The sequence below is a fragment of the Calypte anna genome, chromosome 22 (assembly GCF_003957555.1).
Source record: "Calypte anna isolate BGI_N300 chromosome 22, bCalAnn1_v1.p, whole genome shotgun sequence".
NCBI classification, from domain to species: Eukaryota; Metazoa; Chordata; class Aves; order Apodiformes; family Trochilidae; genus Calypte; species Calypte anna.
This window is the reverse complement of record NC_044267.1, coordinates 2,181,090-2,202,041: the sequence shown is the minus strand read 5'-3', so window position 1 is coordinate 2,202,041 and position 20,952 is coordinate 2,181,090.

The following is a 20,952-nucleotide window of genomic DNA, read 5'->3' as shown; positions in this document are numbered from 1 at the left end:
TTGTTTCTATCAGTTCCTGGCTTGCTTTGGAGGGCAGAGTGAAGTTTGCAGTGTCAGTGGTGCAGGCTGTTGTGCTCTTTGGTGATCATCACCCCCCTGAAGGAGACAAAGACACAAACAATGTGATTCCCAGAAGCAACAGTCACTTACTGCGATGGTTCCCATATAAGAATAGAGCAGGAGGCTATTTTAGGGAGCCTTCCTCATGCTGGCTCCAGCAAGTGGAACCAATCTTTTTAAGCCCAATATTGTTTAACAACAACTAAGAGACCAATGTTCATTTTGTTGCCTGAATTTTCTCATCACATTCCCAGCAGCAGACCATTCTGCTTTAGGGATAGCAATCAATCCCAATTATCAGTTCACCTGCAGAGATCGTTTCCAGAAGAGATAAAAACCTGTGGGACACAATTCAGGGCTGCAAACTGTGAAGGAGATTTATAAGTCCAGAATTTAGTGGTAAGATTTCTTAAGTGACTCCTTTATGTCTTGAACCACAGCTAAACTGCCCATTTTAGAAATCTATAGGGAAAAGCAATTCCTGCCAAGCAGATGTTGCAAGGAACAAGTTTCCTACTGAGTGACACAACATTTCAGAGTATCTGGAAGCCAGGCTCAGCCTTAGCTGACTAAATATGGAGAAAAGGTACATGAGATGGAAAAGTGAGGATAAGTCTGGGAACTGTGATATGGGGGACACAAAATGGAAAGCTACAAGTGTGGGATTCAAAGCATTTTACCACACCTCATCCAAAATATTGATCAGGCATGTGGAAATCCACTGGTAAAAAGGCTGTTAAATCTGAGGTTAGGTAATACTCTGTAAATGTCCTACTATATTGGGTCTCTCAGATGAATCCCTCGGTTTGCACGTTACACAAACACTGAGCAGCAACAACTGTCACATAGTTGAATTTCAGAACTGAATTTTCCTGCAGGCAAAGGCATTTAAGAATCTGAAACCCCAAAATTCCAGTTCAGAAAAACAGAGCATGGGGGGAGGGGAGATGAAAGGTACTGTACTGTGGGAATTTGCCTTCCATGCACCAAAATGAAATTGAATCTTTATTTTCTTTCCTGGAAGAGGGAAGAAGCCAAAGAATAATTCCAAGAAAGAAAAGGACAGATTTTAGTAAGCACAACAATGAAAAGCACCTGTAGCATTAAGCCTCTCTAGCCATTATAACTGTAGTCATCAGAGAGTTGATGGTGGACTGGAAAATTAAGGAATTATCAAACTTGTTTTTTAAGCACATGAAGCAGAACTTGCCAGTAAGTCAAGGAAGAGCAGCAGAAAGTATTGTGAGATACTCATGCTCAAAACCAACCAGATAATAACCCATATGTGATGACAGATGGTTTGGGGAAGAGCATACTTGAGACCCTTGTGCCTGCCCCAGTCCACACTCACCTCTTCAGTCTCTAGAAGGTAGCACAGCTTCTCTGAGCATCTGGGAAGGAGATTCACAGCACAGCACAGCAGGCTCCTCTCTTCATGCAGAGATGGTCCTCTCTGCCTGAAAATCCAGTGCTTCGCTCCCTTTATTTTCCCACTGATGTTTCTGTGGCTCCCAGTTGCACCAATTCCCTGGATCCTAATGCTCGAGAGGGGCTTGACTCCGGCATGCCTCAAGGGATCCTTCCCCAGTGGCAGGGCTCAGCTCCACACTGTCAGGGAGCAGCAGTAACTTCACTGCTCTGCTGATGCAGCAGGCAGTTGCCGTGCCATTACCGTAATTCCCTGCCATTACCGTATTACTCAGAAAGAAAGAGCACTTAATCTGATGATAAGAGGTGTTTCCAGTAATTTGATTTTTCCCTGCAAACCACCAGTTCCTGCAGAGATCAGAAAGTGGAAGGCAGCTAGCAAGCTGTTTATAGGATAACAAGGAATTCTTCTGATATAAAAAGAGAGTGGCCTGCCAGGCAAAATGAGTGTGAAGAAAATAACAAGGAGAGACAGACACACTGACCATGCAGTCTGCATGCTGGGACAAAGTACTGGGGTAGGCAGCACAGCTATCAGGAGATGAGAGTTTATGAAATACCTTGAGCAGCATGTGCTGGTGAAGTGAGGTTGATTTTTCACATGGGGCTTTTAACTGCATTTTTTTAAAGGGCCCCAAGACATTAATGATGAACAGATGAGTATAAAAATCATGTCCTGAAGTGGAGGGGAGCAGAACACAGACTGGGTGTTTACAGCCAAGGCAAAGCAGTTCTCTAGCCAGAGGGAAGCAGATGAGCTATGTGCTTGTTCTGGCATGATAGATTCTCCACCTTCTCTTTGTTGGGCAGTAACTTTGAAAAGGAGCATTTGTGGGGTTCATGTGTTTCCAGGCAGACTTAAAAGTGATGCTCAGATTGCCCCAGGAAAGCAATGAATGCAGAGATGGCCTTAATCAGTAGCTGTGGCCTTAATCACTGTTCCAACAACTTTACAAGGGAGAGGAAAAAACCTCAAATTAATTTTTAGAACCTTACAAACTGCAAAAATGAGAGATGGTTTTTAAATGCTCAGCTTCCATTTCTCTGCAGTTATTTTGTTTGCAGTGCTGCTTGCTCTGTAGATTTAACACTTGTTTTTGAAGGCTACTGAGAGGTCTTGAGCTAACACTGAGACCCTGTACAGACCAGAGTGTGAGGCTGTACCTCTGGGTCCTTCCCTGGATGACAAAGGATGTTGGGAGAGAGTGAAGTCTAAATAAATAAAGGAAAGCTTAAGTTATGGGAACCTTAAAGACCATGATTCAGCAGACCAATTTTAGATGCCTACCTTAGGGCGAGTTAACTCTATCTCACTGATCAATTGGAAAAATGAGTTTAAATGACATGTGAGTGGGAAGAAATAGGAAGCCTGGCCCAGGGTTTTGTTTCTACTGATAGCTATGACCTCGCCATACTGGTGGCTTATTCCAAGCTCTTAAATGCACAGTGGAAATAAATTTATATTCATAGCTTCTGTTGTTAACACTGTGCACAAAGTATCATCTCCTTGATGAGTAATACCCTTGTTAGAGGACATCTTTCTGGACTGGAGGGAAGCAGAAGGAAGACAGAAAGTGGGTTTTTTTCCTAAAACCCTCAAAGAAAAAATTAATGCATTTCTGTGAAAAACTCCACCTACAGACCACTAGCAACCCAAGGTCAGAAGGATCACTGAACAAAGTACAGTTAATGTATGTGTACCACCTAATACAGGTGAAGATGGACAGGGCAGGATTGCCTTTACACCTGAGTTTTATAAAGCTCTGGCAAGACACAGGTTGGAGTTGCATGTGTGCATTTCAGAAATTTTGAACCAATCAGAAAGAGTTCAGAGGAGAAAGCAGTGAGAATGAAACAAGTCTAGGAAACATTCTAGGGGAAGCTGTTTAATGTCAGACTTTGCATCCCTGAACTCAGGTGTGAGTTATGTACAGGTTATGAATATCCATCACTGGAGGTTTTTAAGAACTGAGTAGGCAAAGATTTCTCACAGTGTTCACCTTAGATGTCATTCTCTATTGAGAGAGGACTTAATGTCCTGGAGGGTCCCACCCACTGTGGTTTCCTACAGTTAAGGTCTGTAGCAGAGAAAGAAAGACCTCTGGTACAGAGAGAGGAAGCAACAAGAGTCCTGGATGTGCTCCTTGTTTGTACTGCAGCCTTCTGTGGTGATGTTTGGCAAGTCTTTTTCTAAGCATGTCTTCCCTGTCAGTGAAACAGAAGAAATAATGCTTATCTCTCCCTTCACTTGTTTTCTTGGACCTTAATCCTTCTGTAGCAGGGCTGGTATCTACTCAGTTTAGGTATCACTCCACACAAGCAAGGTCCTGTGCCTGCTGCAGTGTAAACTACATGCATTAGCATCAGAGGGCCCCCATGGGAGGGCTCCAGGCAATGTGCAGTTGCTCAGCCATTTCTGTGCCTCAGACTCTTTCTTATTTGCTGGTTCTGTTAAAATGAAAACCTTAAATCCTGGCTTTTGGCCAGCGTTGTCTTTCCATTACAAGTATTTCATCCCAAGGCCCAGCATCCCATTGCTTGTGTGGCTCATGGCATTTAATAAAGTGCCACTGTTAATCTGCTTAGCTCAGTGCCAGACAATGCAGGCAACTGAGTGTCTGGGACCTGGAGTGGAATAACTTTTCTGAGGTGACATGATTAGTTACTCACCGTGTCAGAAAGTAGTGAAAAGTGTTACTTTGAGAAGTAATGATTCAGTTTTTACTGAGGGCTTAGTTTCTGCTTGGGTAAGAAAGAAACCTCCCAAAGGCAAGTGATATTAAATGTTGTCTATTAAACTTGAAGCTGGAAGTAGACTCATTCCTCTGTCTTTTAAGATTAGGACAGCCTGAAGCTTATAGCACAGCTGAGTTGAAAATCAATTGCAAACTTTTGAGTATTTAAAAAGAAAAAAAGAGAAGAAAATCAACATAGTTGCTGCTGCAGCTGCTCATACACTGAACACAATCAGTTTGCTTTGAGAATAGGGATCTTGGAGGATACTGCTGCATATGGTGTGAGACTTGGAAAGCAGCAGTATGTATTCAGTACTGATCACAGTCTCATTTGCAAGTACAATGATGTTTAAATCCAGGGGTGCCATACTGATTGAAAGATCTATATGGATTAGCTGAAGTAAAGATGAAAATTATCCATGGCATTTGGAGACCTCAAAGTATCTGGCCAAGTATTAGAACTGCCTAAAATCTTCCATATGGGGGCTCATAGGGACTTTTACACCATGTTTCTAAATCACTTAAGTGTAGTTTAATGCTGGGTAAACAAGATCCATGCTTTTGTATAAGTCAGGACAGCCTCATTAAAGCTGAGGTTAGTTTCTTAATTCACAACAGATGAGTATTTGGGCCACTGGATTTGGTGTACAAATCCTGAAGTCAAAGGCAATAGCTGGAGCTCCAGAAGCTTGTCTGTTGAGGTTACTGGGCCATTTCTCTGAGGGACAGAAACTCCCATATCAAAATAAATCAGTGCTCCATCTAATTTAGGAGCCTGTCATATAGGGGCCAGCACAGGATGTTCTGGAGGCAGAGATTTGTAGTGTAAGTGCACAGAACTGCAATGATCAGAGAATCAATCTCATACCTATGGAGATCATTGCAACCACTTCAACCTTTTCCAGGCCAACCTGTTGCCCTACCAGCCTACTGGCTGCTCTTTATGGCCAGGCAGATGTTGAGCCATGTCTTTATTAGCCTGGGCTGAACTCACTCCCTTCTGACAAACCTGTTTGCTCCTTTACCTGTCTGCTGTGTTACCTCTTCAGAAACACGGGTCTGGAGCTGCCTTTTAGTTCAGAACAGAGCATGATACGTTCCTAATTAAAGCATTGCTATAATACCAAAAACTAAGACCTGTGCTTTATTTTTTCTCTCCTGATGGGTCTGAAGAACCTCGAATAACAAAAGGAGTTAAGAGCTTTCATGCTTTTAACTACAACAAAAATCACTGCCCTTTTGTTTCCATTAATCATCTAGAATTAATGCTGCCTGTAGGAATGGAAATTGTGTTGTGATGGCATGCTGGTTGACACAGGTGTTTGAGACATACTGGACAGATTTTTCTTCACTTAAAGCAGCAAGCTGAAGCTTTTCTCTAAGGATGTGAGCATTTTAGCAATATGTTCTGTCTCCACTCTCATTTTTTTTCTAGCTCTCTAATCGTTATTAGAATACACACACCAATAATTCCCTTCTTCAGAGCCAGGCTCTTAGAACTGCCTAAAACAATTACCACAAATTAGCATCTCATGAAAAACAACCAACAAAAAGCCCAAAACTCTATAAACAAACCCTCCCAACTGCCTGGCAGTTTTTAAAACTACTTAAAACACCAACAGACAAGAATAGTAATTAGACTTACAAAGCAGAATGCTTTTACATGTTTAGACCATTGCTGTGCCTTGGACCCTTTCAGAGAGGGAGCTGTCAAAATAGTTATGTTACAGAGGAGCATCCTCATGGCCAGAAGGAAAGAAACTCTTTCCTTTTGGACTTCCCCCACTGCTCGAAAAGTGAGTTCAAATCAAACCATTTTTGCCCAGCTAGGAGGCTCTCAGCAGAAATTCTCCATCTTAACATTGGAGAGAGTGAAATCTCCAGCTGCAGATGTGGCTGAACTTCTGATCAAACCCAGCTCTGCTCAATGTTTGTTAAAATCCTGGTAGTTCAGCAATAGGAGGATGAAGGGAGAAGAAAAATAATGCATGAAATGTATTTATATTCTTAAATTTGTTTAATTTTCTGTGGCTTTTTGTTAATTTTTAGTGTAGGAGGATTGTAGTAGAATTGCCCCAGGCTCTTTTAGCAAAATTTAAGCTTTTAGTGAGAATTTCTAGATGATACATGATGTGTGATTCAATCATGGAACAAAATATGAACACAAATGCCTGATTCACAAGGTTCTCTGTGTCTGTTAACATCAAATATAGTGAGTTGGTAGTAGACAGGATGAATTATTGAATTAGTCTCAGAAAAGCTCTTCAAGTGTTCATGTAAGGAATAGTCTTACATGAAGATGATAGAGCAGAAATTAAAGAACTTGCTTTTAATATGTTGCATGCTGTTTGAAGCTCCAGGAGTACCTGTTTGTAAAGCTCAAGGGACAGAAGTTCCCGAGCTATTTTTTTCCATGCTGATGAATTAAAAGTTCAAAAGAGCAGAGATTTATTTCTGGCATCTTTCACTGTAGCGGAAATTAGTAAATAAGTGAAATGGGAAATGACAAAATATTTGGGTGAAAGGAGAATAAAAAGAAATGGGTTGTTTATTACACTGTAAAGCCATTTTACAGAGAAGAAATGATGTGTTGTGCTGCTCATTGTTCTCCAGACCCAAGCCTAACCACAAGCAGTAGATTTCCAAGAAGTGCAGCTACAAGAAAATACATATTTTTCTTCTTGATGATGCTTTCCAGGGAATAATCTGACTGCATATTAAATGCCAATTAATGTGAAAGTAATCTGGGACTTTTCTTCTTCTATGGTGTGGTTATTATTTAGTTGTCTGGAGCTTTTTGTGTCTGGAGCATTAGAACAGGCTTTGTGTACTTGTACCTACTGATGACATGTAAATGATGTAAAAGGAGCAGTGCTCCCACAGCAGAGCTGAATAATGAGTGGGATGCTGACAGTGGAGAGGCAGCCTTAGGAGTTGTCTCCTGGGCTTTGTTCTTAGTTCTCCAGCTGATACTTCTGTTGCCTGTGTTTGAGATAGTTAAAATTTATCATTACCAAACCCACTGTTTCTTAGTGTTGCATGGCTGTCATCACATATTAAATGCCTTCTTATTTATGAGACATAATAATTCCCTTGATGTCTCCAACCATCTTCTCATAGCATATTGTATTTATCATAGTCTTTAGATTTTGTTTTAATTTTTAATCAAATGGTCTCTGGAATTTGGTGCAGAGTGTGGAACTGCTTTTAGCTTGTGGCAAAGTGGTTTGTACAGATGTACTAGAGTCTTTTCTGAGCTGACACATGGTTATTGGTATTCACACAGGTCTAGACTTTGACTTAGGGAACTGCTCTTGATGGTTCTTGGAAAGATGATCAAAATGCCAAGTGTCTTCATAGCTGTTCAAGTTGAATTAGCTCTCCCTAATGCCCAGTGTAAACCAGGAAAACTGCTACAAAGGCAGACCTGTTCCTCCATCTGTTAAAAGATCTTCCCTCTGTAGAGCTTCACAACTGGGGGACTTGGTGGTCTTGATATACTGAGGAATGGACCAAAACCAAAATGATTTTCCCTTTCAGCAGTTCTCATATACAAACAATACACAGAATTCCTGTGACTCATTGCCAGAGAAACCAGTCTTGAGTGCTGGATCTGCAATGAAACTTTGCTCCCAACTTAATACATCAGGGGGAGATGGAGGATGTAGACACATCATTTATTTCTGGGTGCCTAACTCTGTTTCTAGGCAATAGAGACAAGTATTTCATAGTCATGAATACCTAGGGTAGGAGACTAAGAGCTGACTAATTTAAGTTCTTGTCTCTTAGGCTGGAAAATCCCATGCAAACTACAATGAGCCTGGAGAGATTTGAATTTAGAAAGTACATGTGTAGTTTTGTGTGTATAGGGAGTGTTGGTCCTTTTGCTGCTTCTTTGAGAGGAAAAAAAAAAAAAAAGATCCTTTTGCCTAAACTTGAGTGCAGTTTGCTCAGGAGAAAAATAATAAAAATAATAATAATAATAATAATAATAATAATAATAATAATAATAATAATAATAATAATAATAATAGTATCTGGGAACCTTCCCTTCATGGTATCTCAACATGCTGGGATGTGCTTCATCTTAGTAAAGAGAAAGTGAGAAAAGAGGTGCAGTTAAATGAAAAAGAAAAAAAAAATCTGTTCATTAATTCAGTTAATCAGATAAAGAGTCAGTAATATCTCACCAAATGCTTTTTTGCAAATGAACTTCCTTACAGACCAGTACTCAGGATAATAAAAAAAGACCATGCTGGTTTCCCACTGTTAACACTAAGTAAGTAGTATTACCTTGGGATACAAAAAAAAAATCATGTTAAATAATCCACCTCTCAGAGGCTGGAGCAGTGTTCCTGTGCAGTGTTCCTGCAGGGAGTTTTTATTCTACAAGAGTAAAAATGCACCTTCAAATTTAATTCTGAAAGCTGTGTTTTCTTTTCAATGAAAAGAGCTGTGTAACTGAATTTTCCTCCTTTTTTTCAGCACAATGTGGGATACTGCCTTAATGAACTGAACTATAAATGTTTTGGTGCCCGAGAAACAAGAAATGAATTGTTGTTCCTTGTATATTTTTCCTCCCACACCAGGACACAAGATTCTCAGGTCGTCAGAATTGGCCAGAACCACAAAAGGTCCCTCAAAAATTCAGTGTCTGCAGTGATGCATGATCTGTAAAATCCAACAGTAAATTGAGTACTAGGCAGCAAACAGAGGGTTTTTTGCATGATGCCAAGTTCCAAGCCTGTATTTTAAGACACTTCACATACAAGCAGTAGAATCAAGAAGCCCCTAGGAAAGGGATCAGTCAATGAACTGGCAGAATGTGCAGCATCCACATCTTACATCAAGGGCAATTCAGCCAGAAATTCTCTGGAGCAAGTTAACACTTCAGTGAGTCAGTATCAGAGAAACCTTACTAATTTCATGGCCATTTGTATGCTGACCTCTCTTGCAGGAGGGAAGATATCAAGGAGCTGTGCTGACTTCCAGCAGGTTTTTTTTGTCCAAAAAAAGTACATTCTGGTTCATTGAAGGCTTTGTGTTGGGGCCTGGCTGTTGCTAGTGGGGAACAGAAGAAGCAGGAATTCTCTCTTAAGAACTACACCTGGACCTCTGTACATATGCAACCCTCTTCCTGACCTCTGTCCAGAAATATTCCTGTTAGTGCTAAGTGAGGGAGGATAAATCCATTTTGTTCTGTCCTCTGAACTTCTATATTTCATTTTCATCCCGCATTAGAACAGAAGCAAAACTGTTCTCCAAAAAAGAATTGAATCAGTCTGTCTGCTTTGGGATTACAAAACATACGTTTTGGTGCTGGTCTGTCCTTGCTCCTATCCTTTCATGCAGGTCCATCAGCTTGCTTGGAAATACCAAACAACTAAAAAGCTCTGGACAAGAGCCTTCTACTAGGTAAAACCTATAACTGGCATGTGACTGGAAGAGGGCTTACTTTCAGAATTTCATGGAGCTGAAAATATTCTGACCATCTATAGTTCACAGTCCCCTGGTTTCATTCTCCTTTTGTCCATTCTTGCTTCACAGTGGATTGCATAAACTCAGAAGCTAATTCTAAGCAGATGAACCTGATTTTAGCTGTCTGTGTTTTTTGTTTTTTTGGTTGTTTTTTTTTTTGCCAACCCCTCTGTTGCTGCCAGCAAGAAATCCAGCTACACTGGGACACATCCTCCTTCTACTTCTATACAAGGCAAACTGAAGTGCTTCTGCTGTATCATTTACTTACAGCCCCTGAAAGCCAAATGATTTTGCTTTCAACCAGCAGCCATGGCTCTCACTTTAGGTCAGTGTTCATATGTTTCCTGAGCTTTTATGCCTTCTCTTATTGAGCAGAGGATTCATGTTTTCATGCTGTAAAACTTCTGTTTATAGGTACTCATTATGCCTGTAGTGTTGAGATCTAAAGGTCAGACCAGTCAACTGAGTGGGTGAAGTACAGGCAGCAGCACAGATCCAAATGTTTGTGCTGGAAAGGGTATTTTCTGTGGAAGCTGTTAAGTTTGAGACATTAAAATAAAGATAATGTTACCATAATCAATAGAATATGGATTTAAAATTGAAGACAAACTAGTTATGAGGTGTGTAAGCTTCATATGAAGGCAAGACTCAATACCTTCTACTGCTCCCTCCATTCAAGCTAGAAGAGGGTGGTACCTACACTTGCTACCAAAGCATTGCATCCTTGTCACCTCTTTACTCCTTCAGCTTGCTGTATCACAATGTATTTGGAGGCATGTCTGCTGTGTCATTGTTTTAATTACTTTAATTTTCTAACATAAAAATCAGCTCCTTTAGCCTAGCAGAGACTGTCCTGTTCTTTGGTCTGTGCCATTCCATTTGTGCTGTAGACCTCCTACAGGTTATTTCACAAAGTTATCACCCTCATGCCTTTTTCTTTCTCGTTGGTGCCAGATGTTTGCAGCCATCTATCAAAATGCTGCTGCTTTGGGTTCTCAGCAAGACTTAGAGCAGCTGGTGCATGCAGGCTAATGACCCTGTCACAGTCACTGTAGTGCCTTTAAATTCAGTGCTGAGGAATGCTGCTGGGGTAGAAAGGACAGTAGCTGGTAGACTTGCTCTTTGGATATGTGTTTGTATTTATTTCTCCCTATATTTCATAAATCTGACATTTATTAGAGATCAAAATGAAAAATAATGTAGCAGTATGGAAAGGAAAAGGTTTATGGTTTAGGTACAGAGGAGGGAAAGAGTGAAGCTCTCTGTTTTGAGTGAGGTTTCTACTTTGGTTGTAAAATGGAAATAAAATTATCTTTCTTTAGGGCTGTTCCTAAATGAGGCTCATTACCTGTGAGTTGTCATTTTGATGACAAAGCAGACAATATAATACAACTCTTTTCTCATTGTTATTTATCATCTATCTTGTTATGAGCATTTTCAGCCCCATGTCCCAGCAGCTGCTTTTGAAGCTCTGCTGCCACAAAGGAGCAGTTGCTGCCTGGAGCTGAGGCTCCATACTCACAGGGTGGGCAGGCTGTTTCTGGAAGCATCATTTACTCAGGCTGGGGACTGGAAATCACAGTGCAAAGAGCAGGAGCAGGAAAGAAAGTGACTTATTCTGTATGTTTAGGAAGTTGACTTGCTATATGCAAAGCAGTGTGTTGTAAATCTCTGCTTTAGACAAAGGTAGATTCTCATGTTTAGCTGCCAGGCTATTCTAATTTAAGAATAAAATAAATGTTGTCATTTGTGGTTAAAATTTCTCTTTCTCTGTAAGAACAGAAGAAAATGGAAAAGGAGAAACAGTCAAAATACTTGCAATGTGTTAAAGATGGGGGGAACACCAATGCAAGTTTATGGATACACTTTATTTTTTATTATTTGATGCAAATGAGAAGTGTGTACTTAACAAATTCAGTAGAGCTCCTGGTGGCTCCTGAACTCTCTTGCACACACTGTTCTTTTGACCAGCTGAATGCAGTGCCTTGTGTGGGCAGAGGGAGATATCTGGCTCTATAGGTGTTCATGCTTGGCTGTCCTCCTGCAAACCATCAAACACCCACTGAAAATGGGAGCTTGAAATTGCTACCTAAGGAAAATCATTCCTTTTGCCCAAAGGGTCATCCTGATGACTACATCATCTAAAAAATCAGAACTGATGGTTTGTTCACACAAACCACAGATGGAGAACACCAACACTGTGCTGTGCTTACAGCATTGCTCCCTCTGCTTAATTCTCTGTTTTGCTGATGTTCGTGGAGCATCTCCAGAGGCAGAGGTTGAAGGACTGCCAAGGGGAACCAATCTCACCATCACAGGACACTTCTCTGGGTTCTTCACTAGGACATTGGCCATCCCGGACACACAGCTTGCCACAACACATTAGTGTGTCTGGCCACCAATCTCCTTCTTAGGATATTTGCCTCCTTTCCTGGGGATCTAGAAGATTGTATTTCAGGTGTAGGAATGCTCCTTGCCTGCTTTGAATTGGTGTTTGGATACTACAGTAAATATCTCTTTAGGTGAAAAGCAATCTAAGCAGGGAGCAGAGCAGAATTATTAATGTTCTACAGTTGAGGGGAGTGCTGGATCTATTAATTTACTTTGAATTCCTCTGGCTGTGTAATGCAGGTTTCACTGTAGGAAATGGATTAAATGATGTCCATGAGGCATATAAGAGAGAAAAGTAATGTATCTGTTTTCCATTTTCATTAATTTATTGTGACTTTTTAAAAGATGCTCTCAGGGCATTGGTGTCTTTGGGAATTAGAGTTTTGCTGGGTAGCAGCCAGGAGAAGCAGTGAGCTCAGATCAGCCTGGCTTACCAGAAATGGGGTCTTTTGTGGTTGTCCCAACTTTTTATTCTGCATTCAAAGATATTTTTCATGACTCAAAACATCAAGGTCAAGAAAGCATGTGACCAGGATGCTTATCAAGATCTCCTGCCTGGGCTGAATTTGGTCATAAAGAAAGCAGTGAGATCCCTCATGAAACAAGAGTGATTTCTATTAGCTCAGGACTGGCTCACACATTCTCTGATTGATGCCTTGAAGTCAAAATGGGGTTCTGCTGACAGGCACTGGAAGAGTGAATAGCCCAAGTAAAAATGCAGTCAACTGTAGTTATTTAGACCAAAGGGAAAATAAATGGTTCCAGAGTTTAGCTGAGCCATACATTACTGCTTGGCTTTCATTTATGCTGAGAACTCCCACCTTGGATGGAGCAGGGAGTGGTGCAGTTAATGTGAGACAGTGAGAAAGGATAATGGGGTTCAGGGTCAGCAAGGACTGTTTAGATGGCAGCTGAAGGACTGTTGCAAAGTGTGTGGTTTAACCCCAGGTGTTTTTTTTTCTTTTCTGAATGTTCTTCAAAAGCCAAGCTCACTGCCACACAGCAGCAATGCTCACAAATTCCATTATTACAGAAGTGGATTCAGATCAGTGACTGTCTCAAGGCAAGGGAAAGAGCCTTGTTTTGAGAGCAAATGTAAAAATCCAGACAGCCTTGAAAATCCTGGAGAGATAGGATCAGTCTTAATTGCAAAGAAAGGAGCAATTTACAAAAAATAAGTATGGATTTCTAAATAACACTACTCTGCTTTTTCTTCTGGTTCAAGGTGCTGTTAAAGGCAGCAGAGTTGTGAAAACCTACAGTTTTTCAGCCTCCACTGTGATTTGAAGCAAATTTATAGAGTAGGTTCATTATATCTAAGGATCCTTTGGTTTATTTGTTGGCAAAGTACACAAATGCAGCTTCAGCAGTGTTGGCCTTTTGTGTTCAGTAAAATGACTTGGCTGGTGGACCAAGGTGCTACCCAGAGAAAGTATTCCTGCCATCCCCAGAATATTGCATGTAGAGTGATTGGATTGTGCTCAGAGAGTGAGCTCCAACAAAAAGCTTAAAATCTGAGAAATATTTAGCTGAGCCCTCCAGGGAATGTCTGCCTGGGGCGGCTCAGGGGAGACCTCATCACTCTCTGCAACTCCCTGAAAGGAGGTTGGAGCCAGGGGGGGGTTGGGCTCTTTTCCCAGGCAACTCTCAGCAAGACAAGAGGGCAGGGTCTCAAGTTGTGCCAGGGGAGGTTTAGGTTGGAGATGAGAAAGAATTTCTTTCTGGAGAGGGTGATCAGGCATTGGAATGAGCTGCCCAGGGAAGGAGTGGATTCTCCGTGTCTGGAGATCTTTCCAAAGAGCCTGGATGTGGCACTGAGTGCCATGGGCTGGGAACTGCAGCAGGAGTGGATCAAGGGTTGGACTTGATGAGCTCTGAGGTCCCTTCCAACCCAGCCAATTCTATGATTCTATGATCTTAAAATTTTCCTCTGATATCCTTGAGGAGGGCAGGGGTCAAGAACCTGCCCCCATATAATTAAGTTGAAAACCACCATTTTTTAGGAGTGTGGGGACATTCTATTCAAATCACCTCACAGTAAACTGCAGTAAGATGCTCCATTCCTGCTCCCAGCATCTCTCCCTTCCCTGTTCTGTAGTGATTTGATTCCAGATTCCTATTTGCTCTTGGGGCCTCTCTTCCATCCTAATTGTTATGCTGCTAAGCAAGCATATTAATTAGAGTTATTCATTGTTCTACCTCTCTGTGTCTGGCAGATTTCCACAGATACATTTAGCTGGTGTCCCTTTTTTTCTTTAGGCCATTGCAGTGTTAAGTAGAAAATGCAACTCCAAGATAGAGAACAAGTTCTGTGGTGCACATAATTATAATTATGGTAGCTTTTTCCTTCCCAAGGTGTCAGATACCAGCAGTCTGCTCAGGTTCCAATTAACAGTACAGCATGGAAGAGGGCTTAAAATGGCTGCCTGGTGGTTTCAGCCAATCTTTTTAAGATGGGGTGCATGCTCCTTGGAGGTTCAGTAGGGGCAAAAATTGGCCCACATTTCTATTAGCTTCTAATAACATCTTCCTTTGTGAAAGCAAAGAGAGATTTTTTTCTTCTAAGCTCTTCCCATCAATAGATATTGATCACTTAACAAAGCCAAGCTTTCAGCTACAAGAGAACTTTGATTAAAAATTCACTTGGCAGCCTCTTGGATTAAGTATTTTATCATCATCATGTGCATACAGCCCTATAATACAAAAAAAAGGGGAAATTAAATGAGGAGAGAGTAACCTCTGAAGGAAGAAGTGGAAAATTATGAATTAAATGCCAGCCACACACTCTTAGATACTACTGTGCCACTTTGCACGTTGTACACTCAATTAGATTTCATTGGGATGAATGTAATCACTGCAAAAAATTGAAATCTCAGGGGCTAAAGAAAAAAACCTAATCTAATCTAAGCATTTTAAATAGTACCTGTAAATCTTACTGTTCTTTTAAGAGGCTTTCTGCTATGTTCTCCTGGTAGTTGGAACTCTCACTAAGTTTGTATTGAATGGACAACAAACTGTCCCCTACAAAATCTGCTCTGATTGAGAATGAAGCTGGTGTTGTAGGGGGATGAAACAAGCAAAGAAGTCTTGGCTTTTATCAATAAATGGAAGGTCCTGCAGCTTATGTTATCTTTCCCACTCAGTGGGAAGATGATTAAGCAAAACCAACAGTTTCCTGTCTAGGGGGATCTCTTACGACCTAAATTAGAGCATGGGAAAAATGGAAACATTTTTGTTCTAGTGTCTAATTCTCATATCTGTAGAAAAAAACATTGTTATAAAAGAGGAGGTTAAGGAATGACAGAACAGAATCTGCTATTTAATTCTACCTTACGATGAGCTTTAAGTACAGTTGTGTCTGCAAAATGGTTGTAGCTGGGGACAGGATATTTCTAGAACCCAGAGTGTCCACTCTCAGTAAAATCACTTTCCCTGAGTTTCAAAGACAGGTGGGTGAAGAGATAGTCTGACAGGATTACACTCCTAAAAGGTTGAGCTGGGCAGACATCATCCTGAAGCATCACTTTGCCCTTTATTGAGGTAAATATTTATTGGCCACTGAAACTGAAACAGAAACCTGCTCATTTGTTGCAGAGTGCTCTGAAATTCATGCAAGGCTGTGGAAGGAGCAGCAAAGAAGCACAAGCTGCCCAGGCTTTCATTTGTTTCTCTCCCCATTTCAATTCTCAGCTTACAATGTCTTTCTGATAGCACAGCTACAAATAAGTTGGCTGTTCAGCCACCATGAAATGATTTTTAAAATTTGTTTCCATTATCTGAATAGGAGGCACTGCTGCTCTTGTTGATTGTGCTAGCAGAAGAGCTTCAGTAACACAGACATTATTGAAAAGGATAGCTGGATGTCCTCCCTGTTCTCTAACTCTCTTGAGCTTGTTTGTAACACCAGTGCCAACTTCTTAAGAAAGTTTGTTGGCCTCAGCATCTTTAAACTAGTTAGATGGATATAACTCTTTTGCATGAAGCATCAGATAAAAGATTTTGGTAGCCACATGGCATTCAGTTTGGTTCTGATTCCCTATCAAGAATATTTGAGGTACTAGACTAGTATTTTCTTCCATGCTTTCCAAACTTTTGATTCAATATTTCATGAGACAGCAGATACTACAGTTTCATCACCCATGTTGAAACTGGGGTGAAAATTGGTAGATACTTGCATATTTTACCAAGTTTGTGCCAAATGTGTATCTACTGTGTGTCCCAGGGCAGAGCTGAGGTGATGATGATGCTATGCCAGAGGTGTTCACTCAGCAAACCCAAACTATTTCTTACTCTGTCCTACCCACATGAGTTGTTCCCATCTGCTCTGGTAATGAAGAAAGCTCTTCTGTTACTGACCACTGCTTATGGAAACTAATTGGAAAGTTTTTTGTGTGTGAATTTCCAAACCTGGCATGCCTGAATGTGTTATAAACTTAGTTTTCAGTAAATAGATGCTTTACAAAATACCATAGCTAGTTAAATTAAAATATGCTTTAAAATGCCAGCAGTACTGTTGGTGTTCTCCAGTGCTGTGCTGTTTTTCAGTAACTGGAAAGCAAGATCTAAATTGTCCAGCTTGCTGCAATTGCACTCAACACCAGGCTTAAAGTTCATAAAGTGAGTATTTAAATGCCTTCAAACCTAATTGTAAAAGGAGTTCTTATCAAATGATTTGACCTTTAGCAACAGTTTTTCAACATTGCTGAAAAAAGAAATTGCATACACTTCTGTTTTGTTGCTACTTGCACTCAGATGAGTTTTGTTTTATTCTTCATACTTAAGATATCACCACAATATGAAGAGGGGTTGGTTCTCATGCTGGCAGTGTTAAGGAACCATAAAGTACAGTTCTGTTTACTTAAATCTCTTCCTACTTTTATAGATATTGCTAAAAACCATAGAAAACAGTGGGTGCAACTCCTGCTACTGCAGACCATCCAGGAGACAGGGCAATGTAATGGCAATGCACATTAACTTGTCTCTTCATTTGATAACTGCCCTGCATTGGTGTGTGTATGGAAACTTTGCCTTGGAAGTTAAAGCAAACCAGTGAGGCAACTATAATTCTACATTAGTGGCCATTTTAAATGCTAAGTGTAAAAACCCCTCTCTTTTTATTTGTAATTTACTCAATGGCAAGCTATACATAGACTTATTCATGTACAATGTAAATAAAGATAACTAGAAATAGCTTTATTTCATTTACTGAAATCCGTTGTTCTGAGCATTACATTTTAATCTCATTTAACAGTAGTAATAATGTAAGTATTAATCCTGCAATGAATTTCTCTTACAAACTTGAACATTCTCACACATCAGTGTGGATTTGTTACAGGCTGGTAAACACAGTGCAAGACATTAATGAAGCTGCAAGCAAAAGAAGTGATTATCAGCCAGTAATAACAGAAATGCTTGAGGCTGATGCCTGAGTTGTGAAACAGCTTTCTGAAGGTTGGGAAACAGCTCAGAAGCTTGGGCACAACTACAGGCTGCCTGCAACAAAATTTAATTTCACCACTAGTGCCACATTTTAGTTTCCCCAGTATGTTGTTCCTCTGGATCCTCTGGAGTACTTGCTTTGGGACCTTCTTGCTCTGATTGTATAAGATGCTAAACCCCAGCTGGAGCTGTTCATTTGCTTGGCTGCTGCTAACAATGAGACAAAGTTACAATGCTTGTCTGCCTTATTTACTGAAGGAGCCTTTGCAATGGTTCATCAGGGCCCAGCAAACCCTTCCAACCAGTGTGTAAAACACCAAATGCCCACAGCTCTCCTGGGACACCCAGTATTGATCAGCTTGTACCATGCTGGGAACAGCTGGTTGTGCTAGATTAGAAGTGTGACCTGGGAGGGTTAGAATCTAATGAAGTAGTGGAGCCACAAGCTGTAGAGACCAAATGATTCATATCCCCCCAGCTTTCACAGAACAAACACTGTCACCCTAAGAGCACACAAAGCCAACAAAGAGGTTTTCTTTGCAGGCAAGCAGACATCTGCTGTAATTAGAGTGGGAAACAGATGGGGGACACATTGTATCCATGTTAACTTATTACAATGGATATTGTTCTCTTTAAATCCAGGTAAGCTGTGGTTTGGGGCTAAATATTCAAAGCCTCATCCAAAGCTGGCCCCTTATTTTGCTGTCTTCACTGGGGTTATGTGGTCCCTCAAGCATGCAGTTCTAAAACAAGCAGTACAACCCCTTGCAGTGTGTGGCCAGAGAGGCTGTGATCATCTCACAGGGTGAGATAAGTACAGAAAGACATCTTACAGAGAGCCAGGCCTGGCAGGACAGGAACCAGGAGAGAATTGCAGTATGCCATGATTGGACATAAATTGTCACTGTAATAGATATTGTAACAACAAATGATAAGGACTCCTTGCTGTGGTGAGCTTGAAACCTAAAATAGATAAGATGGAAGAGTTAAGATAATGTGCTCTGCCATTGTATTGCCAGGTCTTCTGGATGGCCTGCAACAGTAGGAGTTACAGCTGCTTTTTTCTGTAATTTTTTAGCAGTATCTGTAAATGTAGGAGGAGATTTAAGTAAACAGGAATGCACTTCATAATTCTTTAATACTGCCAGCATGAGAATCCAGCCCTCTTCATTGTACAGTGCCTTAAAGGGTTTTAATAGAAGTGAAAGACCTTTTCCTATTGATTTCAGCAACTGTTACATGGGATCCTCAAAGTACAGTTCTGAGCTCAGTTCTCCTGACTTTGCACTGATGTAAAGGCACTGACTGCAGTGGGGGTTTGATGGGTTTGGTAATTGTAGTGTTGTAGAATCAGAACTAAATCAGGCATCAGAGACAAACCAGGAAACTGGAAAAATAAACTTTGGTGTCAAAGTCCACCTCAGCTGGGGGCTGTGCAAATCTACTCACAAAAAGCAAAGCATAAAGGGAACAAGGAAAATAAACTGTCTTTCAGTTGTCCCACTGCTTTCAGGCACTGGTTCCTGTGATTCCAACAACAACAGAGAACTGAAAATGTTTCTTAATCTCTTTTTGAACGATTTAACCATATTCAGCTGTGATTCTTAACGGGAACACTCACTGACATCTCATTTCTCATGTAGAGGAAATCTACTTTTTTTGTGTCACCAACAGGTATTTTATTTTCCTTTCATGAACTCTGTGGCAGCAGCAGGAAGGATTTCTTATCAGTAGAAACTCCCAGGAGAAGTTAGTGCCACAAACAGCGGGAGTTGGAGCGGCAGCAAGAGCCGGGGAGCAGCGCGCTCTTCCCATGTTCTCTTAGTGCTTCTGATGACAACTCTTTGGCATCATAGGGCACTCTCTGGAGCCAAGAGATCATGGGCAAACTTCACTGTTTCTATTTTTGTGATTTATAGGGTTTTTTAACAATTTCATGCCTCTTTTTCTGATAAAGCAAAACGATGGTGTTTTTGTAGCCAAACCTTTCCCTGTTGGTTTTACAGAATATTAAATTACTCAGCCAGGTTTGTGAAAACTCTTGAAAGGATGTGAGCTACATCATTTGCCATAAAGCAAGAGGGAAAGTGTACCTAACATCCCCATGCTCCTGCCTGTTTTGGAGTCAGGGGCACCATAGATAAATGATGAGATCTGTTTAACAGTCAAATCCTCAATAATTAACTTCTTGGATAAATTACTGAAATGTGAAAGTAATTCAGTACAATCTAGGAATGTCTTGGCATTGCAGTGTAAGATTTAATAGTAATTCCTTGCACTTTCTCTTCTTGGGATGAGAGGTGCTTTATAAATACAAGAGCATGTTTATTTCAAAAGAGCTCAACTTGATGGGTGCAAAGTACCCTCTAAGACTGTAGCACTCTGCACTTTTCTTTTCCTTCTGTGGTGAATACATTTTCAGAGATTCCTCTGTTCCTGGTTTTACAATTACTGCCATTTCCATAACCCTTTCAGTTGTGTTGATTCATCTCATTGTATAGCCAAGCTTTAAACTTGATACTGGAAACAGATGTGCTATAAGTGTTCAGATTCACTTCACTGTTAACTCAGATTGATTTCTCTGCATGTGTGAACCTCCCCTTCTCAGTCTGGTCGTTAGGTGTGTGCTGCTTTGGGGAGGCAATTAATGTGTGCAGTGTGAGTGCTTGGAGAAAATGAGTAAGTTAGCAACAGCTGACAGAGAAAAATGCTGGTGTACTGCATAGCTTTTATCTGCTTTCCAAACATTTGCACAAAAGTGTTTTGCCAGGAGTGAAAGCTGAAAGGAAAAAGAGTGTTAAATATGGAAGGTATTTCTGCACTGTGATAAGATCATCACTGGGTGATGCCTGGTCATGCAGGCAGCAGAAACAATCCAGGAAGATCCCTGATCTGAAGCACATGTTATGAATATTAAGGCCTTAAAGCAGTGGCTGCAGTGAATGATTTGTGACCAGCCAGTTGTAAGGGGTAACTTACTGAAGGAATGGACCATGAATATGTCATTTCAGAGCAGCTACATATAAGGGGAACACAGACCTACCACTTAACAGCACTCCTGGTCCATAGTCAGCTACTGAGTTATCAGTAGGTTGTGAAAGATTTTTACATCATGAGAGTAATGAAACAGTTTTGTTGACAGTGACTAAGCCATTCTCTTCAGCCCTGACTGTGGGAAATCTCTTCTCTGCCTGCAAGAACATTTTGTGTAATTATACAGATGTCAGTGAAATGAGCTAAGGAATCAGTGTCAGTGTACTAAACCACAGCCTGTTTCTTCCATCACATGACATGAGCTATCTTCATATATCAACATCCTTTATATTTATTGTTATTGTCTAATCCTCAAATCTGCTTTGTCCACAGGGGGTTGAAATCCTTGGTTTTCAAAAAAACCCCTCATTTTCCCATCTTTTGCAGG